The sequence below is a fragment of the Rhineura floridana genome, chromosome 2 (genome assembly GCF_030035675.1).
Source record: "Rhineura floridana isolate rRhiFlo1 chromosome 2, rRhiFlo1.hap2, whole genome shotgun sequence".
Taxonomy (NCBI): Eukaryota; Metazoa; Chordata; class Lepidosauria; order Squamata; family Rhineuridae; genus Rhineura; species Rhineura floridana.
Window position 1 is genome coordinate 64,670,171 of NC_084481.1, and position 7,500 is coordinate 64,677,670.

The 7,500-nt window shown below is 39.4% G+C and overlaps 1 protein-coding gene across 6 annotated transcripts in view; it reads left to right on the plus strand.

The window, feature by feature from the left end:
- ZEB2 (zinc finger E-box binding homeobox 2) overlaps window positions 1-7,500 on the plus strand; it is a 214,018-nt gene that overhangs the window by 119,031 nt on the left and 87,487 nt on the right. The gene's annotated exons all lie outside the window — the stretch shown is intronic.

Genomic DNA, 7,500 nt, shown 5'->3' on the forward strand with positions numbered 1-7,500 from the left:
TTTCAATCCTTGGCGGAAACCTACCAGGGAGGGGGCATGGCGAAGGTCATATGGCAGAGAGTTCCAGAGGGTGGGGGCCACAACTGAGAATGCCCTGTCTCTGGTCCGCACCAGCCTAGCTGTCTTAACTGGTGGGACCGAGAGAAGGTCTTGTGAGGCAGATCTCGTCAGGCGGCACATTTGGTGATGCTGGAGGCGCTCCTTTAGATAAACTGGACAAACACCGTATAGGGCTTTAAAGGTTAACACCAACACCTTGAATTGGGCTCGGTACACAACTGGTAGCCAGTGCAGATCTTCCAGCACTGGGTGATATGATCCCGGCAGCGGCTGTTTTTAATCAACCGTGCCGCCGCATTCTGTACCAGTTGTAATTTCCGGACCGTCTTCAAGGGTAATAACCAATAGCCAATTAAGTAAGGTAATAAACATCATTCCAGTTGTATTGCAGAAGAAATGTTGTCTACTTTAAAAAAAAATTTTTAGGTAACAGTGTGTGAATAGACATAGGTTGCTTTCACATATCCCATTTATCTCATGGCAAAGCTGTGGTAAATCATTCACTTGTACGAGTTCATTCATGAATGCAGGATAACATTTCAGATGCTTTAAAAAAGCTGCTAGTAATATTATGGTGATTTTCAGCTGAAGAAGACCGAAATGTGAAGTGTGTAAAATGCATTGCTTTAGCTTTCTTTCTCACCCTACCCTAAAAGTTTAGAGTAAGTTTCAAAATATTCATGTCTTATTTTATCATCATTGTATCCTCACACAAAACCTGTGTGGTGGGTTAGATTTACAGTGACTTGCTAAAGAAGCCATTCATCTATTTTCCAAATTCATAGGGGATTGGAACTTAGATTTTGCTGATTAAACTCATCTCTATATACTAGCCCATCCAAGCTTAAACACTGAATGTTTCACTATGAACATATTTAACATTTTGAAATTGTTGTGTAACTTGCCAATGTTCTTGATAATAAAGGCAGCTGTAGTCCATAGTTTTCACACTGACACCATTAATGTTGCTATTTATTTATTTAGACAATTTATGTTGCTTAACTACAATAATCTGTAAGCAGTGTACAGGAATACAATACATTGAAAATTAAAACTGGTTAAAACAATAATACTAGAATTCAGTTAAAATGGAAGCTGGAATAAAAAAGTCTTTAGTAGGTGCCGGAAGTCCAGCAGGGAGTGGGCCTGCCTGATCACAACTGGAAGGGGATTCCATAATATTGGACCCATAATACTGAACATACTGCTCCTGGTGGATATGAGCTGTGCATCCAAGCCGGGGGGGAAGGGGTGGTACTATAAGTGACTTCTCCAAAGATCTCAGTGATCAGACATGGTCCTTGAGGTATCCTGGACCTAAGTTGTTAAATATCTTATAAATTAATACAAGAACCTTGAATCTTGAACTTGGCTTGGTAGCATATGGGCAGTCAGGGCAAGCTTTTGACCATTGGAGTTATACTCTGATGATAGTCTAGCCACAGCATTTTGCACCAGCTAGAGCTTCCACATCAGACCAAAGGGTAACCCACACAGAGCGCATTACAATAATCTAATCTTGAGGTTACCAATGCATGAATCACCATGGCCAGTCTATCCTAGTCCAAAGCCAGCCATAGCTAACATACCAGCCATAGCTACTTGAGCCTCCAGCAACAAAGATGGATCCAGGAACACCCACAAATTCCAAACCTGTTCTTTCAGAGGGAGTGCAATCCCATCCAGAAAACACAAACTGGCCAGACACAGGAACCATCAACCCACAGTGGTTCCATCTTCCCAGGGTTCAAGCTCAGTTTATTGGGCCTCATCCAGTCCACCACTGTGCCCAGGCAACAGTCCAGATCATGCACAGCCTCTCATAATTCAAATGTTATGGAGAAGTAGAGGTGTGTAGTATCAGTGTACTGATGACACTTTGCCCCCAAATTCCTAATGACTGCACCCAGTGGCTTCATATAAATGTTAAACAGCTCTGGGGACAAGATTGTATGTACCCTGTGGTACCTCATAGCACGACATGGAACCGAAACAGTCTCCCAGTGCTACTTTCTGAACACAGCCCTGTAAGCAGGAGCAGAACCACTGTAATGCCACAAGTTAATATAATATCTGAAAGCAACAGAGTAGCAGCAACCTTGCAATTCCTGTGATGTCAGAAGCAGTCCTTACTCAGAACAATTCCATAGAATCATTCTTAGATTTAAAGTTTCAGGTGTGCAGGAAGGTAACAGCCTAATAATATGATTTGAGGTATGACAAAGCTTGACTGACTCTGAATATAATAATGGTGATGTGAATCAAGACCCAAAAATATTGAGAAAATGTATTTCCATTAAAAAAACATTTTATTGATTAAATTTCATATAACAATAACACAAGAACCTGTATGTAAAGCAAATACAATTCCCGTATTTTCAAAGTGAACAGCAATGGCTTATCTGAAACAGGTGATGCCAGAGCCTGGTTCTGAAAGAAAGCTGCATGGCCTTTCATCACTCTATCCTACCTGTGACTTCAGAGAAAAAGACCTAACAGCCATGTCAGAGCTTAAGTTTTTTCCAGGCATAGTTTTCTCAGAATTCCTGCCATCTTTGCACAGATGCTCAAATCCAATTATTTAACACACCGGTGACAGCACATGCCACAGAACATTACTGGCAGCATGCTCATGGCATATTTTGCAATCAGATATGCACCTTTGTGCATGGTTGGAGATAGGCGTTGCATTCACATGCATAAAGAAAGTCACAGCTGGAGGCATAATAAGTACATGTCTAACATGGACCAAAATAGGAAAAGGCCAGTAATATGGGAACAAGCATGTGCGACACTGAGGCTACATATATTTCCATTTAAACAGGCAGACAGAGCTGCAGCAATTTTTCCCAGGCCACTGTGCAGGTCATACTAGGTACATTCAAACCTTTATTCCCTGTTTTAAATCCAAGGTGCTTTCGTGATATAAAAATAATCTAAGTACTAAAAATCAGCCCAGTTAGATGATAAAAACCTTACTGACTGCAGCATAAATTACTGATGTCAGAGACCCATATGGCTCAAAATGTTTGTTATTTTGATAGTGCCCATTCATAGTATCAAATACCCTAACTGCACATTAGCATGATTAGCATGTTTTAAAAAATCCAAATACCTTTACACAGTAAGTATGTTATGCAATAGATCACAACCACTCTAAAGAACCCATTATAGTCTCCAGACTCAATAATCTACAGTTTGAACACTCTCAGTAAATATGGATTTACATAATAGACTATAATAGCTCTGGCAGGCCAGGCTGTTCTGTCTGTCAAGTTCATATTGTCAGAATTCATGTAGTTCTGTTAAAATATTCTGCTATTTTGCTCAGTTTTAGTAAAACAGCTTTAGTTAAATAGCTATCTATCTATTATCACCTTTAAATACAGAAGCAAATGTTTCTGTCATTATGCTACTAAAGGATAACATTTGTCGAACTTGTCTTTCTTTCCTTACATCACAGTTGTATAATTCCCAGGACTGATGAGCATTTGATGTTCATAATTTGTATACCTATATTTCTATTCTTTTTACACATTATGAAAACCCTTTCTCTCTCACGCCCCCCCCCCGGTCCCGTTCACCTGAAGGTTCCTTTGTAAGCTTTCTTGCTGCTCTTGAGTTAGCAAAACAGCCCAAGAAGCAATGAACCACATCATAGTCAGCAGCTAAGAGAAAATTATATTGCTCTCATCCCATAAATCCACACCTTGTCAGGGAAAAGGGCTCAATGTCTGACTGATGAGAAGCAGTGAAGTTCACCTGCAGCAATGTTAGGCCTTAACTCCAGCAAGCACTTAGACTGTTTATTTTGAAGACAAATGCTAACTCTCCCTAGGGATAGACCAAGAAAGTTTTTATCAGACTCACCTGGCTGGTTATACCAAGGATCTACTTTCTCCTAGAGGCTGCTCTATCCATATAATTAAATGGGAACCATCCTTGCTTTACAAAGAATGATGTGTCCATTTTTCTTCACTCTAAGCAACATAACAAGGCTAACACTTTTGTCTTTAATATTGTTCTATGTTCCTTCCCTAAGGATGTGAAAAAAGACTGAAAATTTATACCTGAAAATTCCATTGAAGGCTTCCAAGCTTTAAACTCACAGATTTTAATTCCCCACCCCACCCCACCCCATATCAGCACTTTCACCCAATTTTTCTTATTCTAGGGAATACCTGCAAGAATGCTTAAAATCTTCTAGTTGATTCTTTAACAAAAGCCACAGAAATCTGTATGTGACCAATCAAACACTAAGTGCTGGACAGATCTAAACCTCCTAGGTGTACATTTCTAGAATGAATAAAGAGCCATCATGTGGTAGTCATTTTAACCTAGTCCACGATATTTGTGCCTCCGCTTAGTAAATCTTTTACCTGGGGAAACAGCATGGTAGAATACAACTAAAATATTTTTATGGCAGTAGAATGATGGAAACAGGATTCTTGAAGTGGTAGATCACTTCAGGCAAACAGCCTCCCATAAAGGTTATCAGCCACACAGAACAATTTAAAATGGCTGTTGCTAGTATACATATTTGCAGAAAGTTTCTGCCACCCTGGCTCCTACCTGGGAGGAAGGGTGGGATATAAATTTAATAAATAATAATAATAATGACTTTGAGGTATTAGGCATTTAAACATAAGCAATTTATTTTTGAAGAAAAAGCTCCTTCACTAAATGATATAATAAAAAATAAATCTAACCTAATATTGAACCCAGCCCAGACTTTTCTGCCTCATGCCTCTTTCACAGCTGTCTCAGTGAAAAAATTGAGGAAATGTCCTTGTAAAGTGTTTTGCATGTGTCATGAGTTTGTGCAAGTGGAGAATACAGTGGACAGCAAGGATGCGTTTATGAATCAGAATTATGGTATTCAGTTGTGCAGCCAAACCTTTGTCTGCCAAACAACCGTTCTCCCAAATTCTCCAGAGTCTAACATTTCACGTAGGCTAGAGCAAGCTCACTATATTCTGTCAATGCATATATCAGCATTATTCTGCTTAAAACTATGGATTCATATGGATACCCAGTAGATATACAATGTACTAATAATTTCAGCAGTTATAAAATACATAGAAGATGAGTGGAACAAAGCATTCCTTATAGCCCCCTCAATTTGTATTCCAGAAAAAGCAAGTAAGTTATATTCCCCAGAGAAGTTTTGGCAATAATTCAACTCTTGTAGAGTACAGTAGGAGGACTGCCGGCAAAAGAGACCCTGAGATTTGTAGAGACCGGAAGGGGAAGGAGATCTCCAGCAGAGCAATGTGGCTGTTTATTAGGAAAGAGAAGTTAAAGAAATAATTAGTATGCTGGGGGCAGACCTGCAAAGTTGGGTGGATGGGATTTCTGGAACCCTGAAACCATCTGTTACCTTGTGGATGGCCAAGGAGGACTTCAGGCTGAACAGACAAACAGGAAAGCTTGTAACAATTAGCTGGGGGAAGGAAGCAGGAGACAGGAACAGAACCATATAGAGCAGGCCTCTGTTATGGTTGACACCTGATCTGAGACAGCAATGAAACAAAGCCTGTGACAGCCTCAGGGCCTAGTGCATGTAGATGTGTTGCACATTTATAGAATTGCCTGTGACAAAACTTTGCTGGTAGTTCCATGTTAACAAGCCAGAACCTAGATTATACTAAGGTAAAATGACCATATTATCTCAGATAAATTCTATTTGTTTTATGTTTTGCCAAAATAAAAATGGGGCTTGAACGCTAAGAGTGACCAAGTGATTTGAGAAATGTAATTTTTTGATATGCCATTAATCAATGAAGCCTTCTTCTTCCAAATGATGAAAACAGCTTTCTGGTTTCAGCAATATCCTGTCTTAATCTAGTCAATATTTTTAACAATAATTTGCTCAATTACATATTTATCCCAAAGCAACACTGAGTGCACTCATTTATCTTCAGGAGTTAGGGTTTTTAAAATAATTTGAACAAGCTTTCCACACCGTGCTAGGGGAGAAGCTGTTTAGGGATGGAAATGTTTAGATTTTAGGAGAGCACACACCCAGTGTTATAGGTGTTGTAGGAGCATTTAAGAACATGACTTAACAAATTACAGGAACATACACTATGACAGACCCAAACTATTCCTGCATCCTTTAGATGGGCCTCTTTTTCTAGATGTGGTCATCTAGAAAATTTCTAGATTTCTCCAATGATGTAAAGAGGAAAGACTAAAAATAAAGTGAACTTCCTATTCTTGTCTGTCCTTTTAATGCTCTAAATAATAAAGCCTCATCACTTGGTATCATTTTAAGTCAATCTTTTATAACTTTACTCCTTTATTGTTGTCAGATTTACTAAACCAAGGCCAGGAAGCCTCCCTAGTCTTCAAAGTAAGCATTGCTCTTACTAGCACCTTTCCCAGCCATTCACACTGACTAAATGACTAAATGCCATTTTTATGACAACTGCCTCTGATGGAGCAAATGTGCCAGACATCCCCTGTTTAAAGGGGATGTTCCTTATGAAACATCAGAACGAAAATTAACCTAATTAATTGAGTGTACTTCCACACTTTCCTGGAACATAAATTCAGGCACTACAACTCTAAGGTGGTGTCTCCACACCCTCATTTTAAAGGTCTGAAATCAATTAATTCAAAGGAAATAAGGCATTTTTTTTACTGTCAGGAAAAATATTATTGTGTGTTATTCACATTTGTGTCTTGCTTTCCTCCAAGGAGCTTACAACCATGTGAGCTGGATGTTTAAAATTCGGGTATGAATTTGAAGTTTGACATAACTGGATAAAATAATCCAGAACAGCAATATTAAACAGAGGGGAAAGTACTAGTTTATACATGTTCTGTTTGGTATCTGTGTATATTTGTGTTATTTAAGTGCACCAATAAGAAATGTATGGGTTCTGTTGCACTGTATATTGTATCCCCTACACTGTTGATGCAGGGGAAACATTTCAGGAGAATGCTGTCTTCTAATAAGGCAATCTTTCTGAGTGTGTTATGACATTCTTACACTGATGTGGGTGGTAATCACAGGTGTAGTCGTCATCCAGGGACACAGGGTTGTAGACCTGTTACTTTTTTGGCAGCAGGGTCCCAATGTATAAGCCAAAACCAATCAGCATGAAAAGGGAGCATGTTAGCTACTGAGAAGAGTCCTTGCCCTTTTATGCCAATTGGAAAAAATCAGAATGAAAGGAGGTGAGCCAGCCACTTAGAAGACTCTTCTCAATAGCTAACACACAGCCTCTCCTTTCATGCTGATTGGCTCGCAAGATGACAGTGAGAGCAAGGGGGACGAGGGGGCGTGGCTGTGAGGGGTGTGTGGCATGGCTATCATGAAGAGACCCTGAACTTCTGAATTTGCACTACACTACTGATGGTAATTTTGGCAAATACTTTACTTTAGTTAGTTATATCCAGTGTATTTAAGGGGATGTTTGAAGGAGGTTTGCA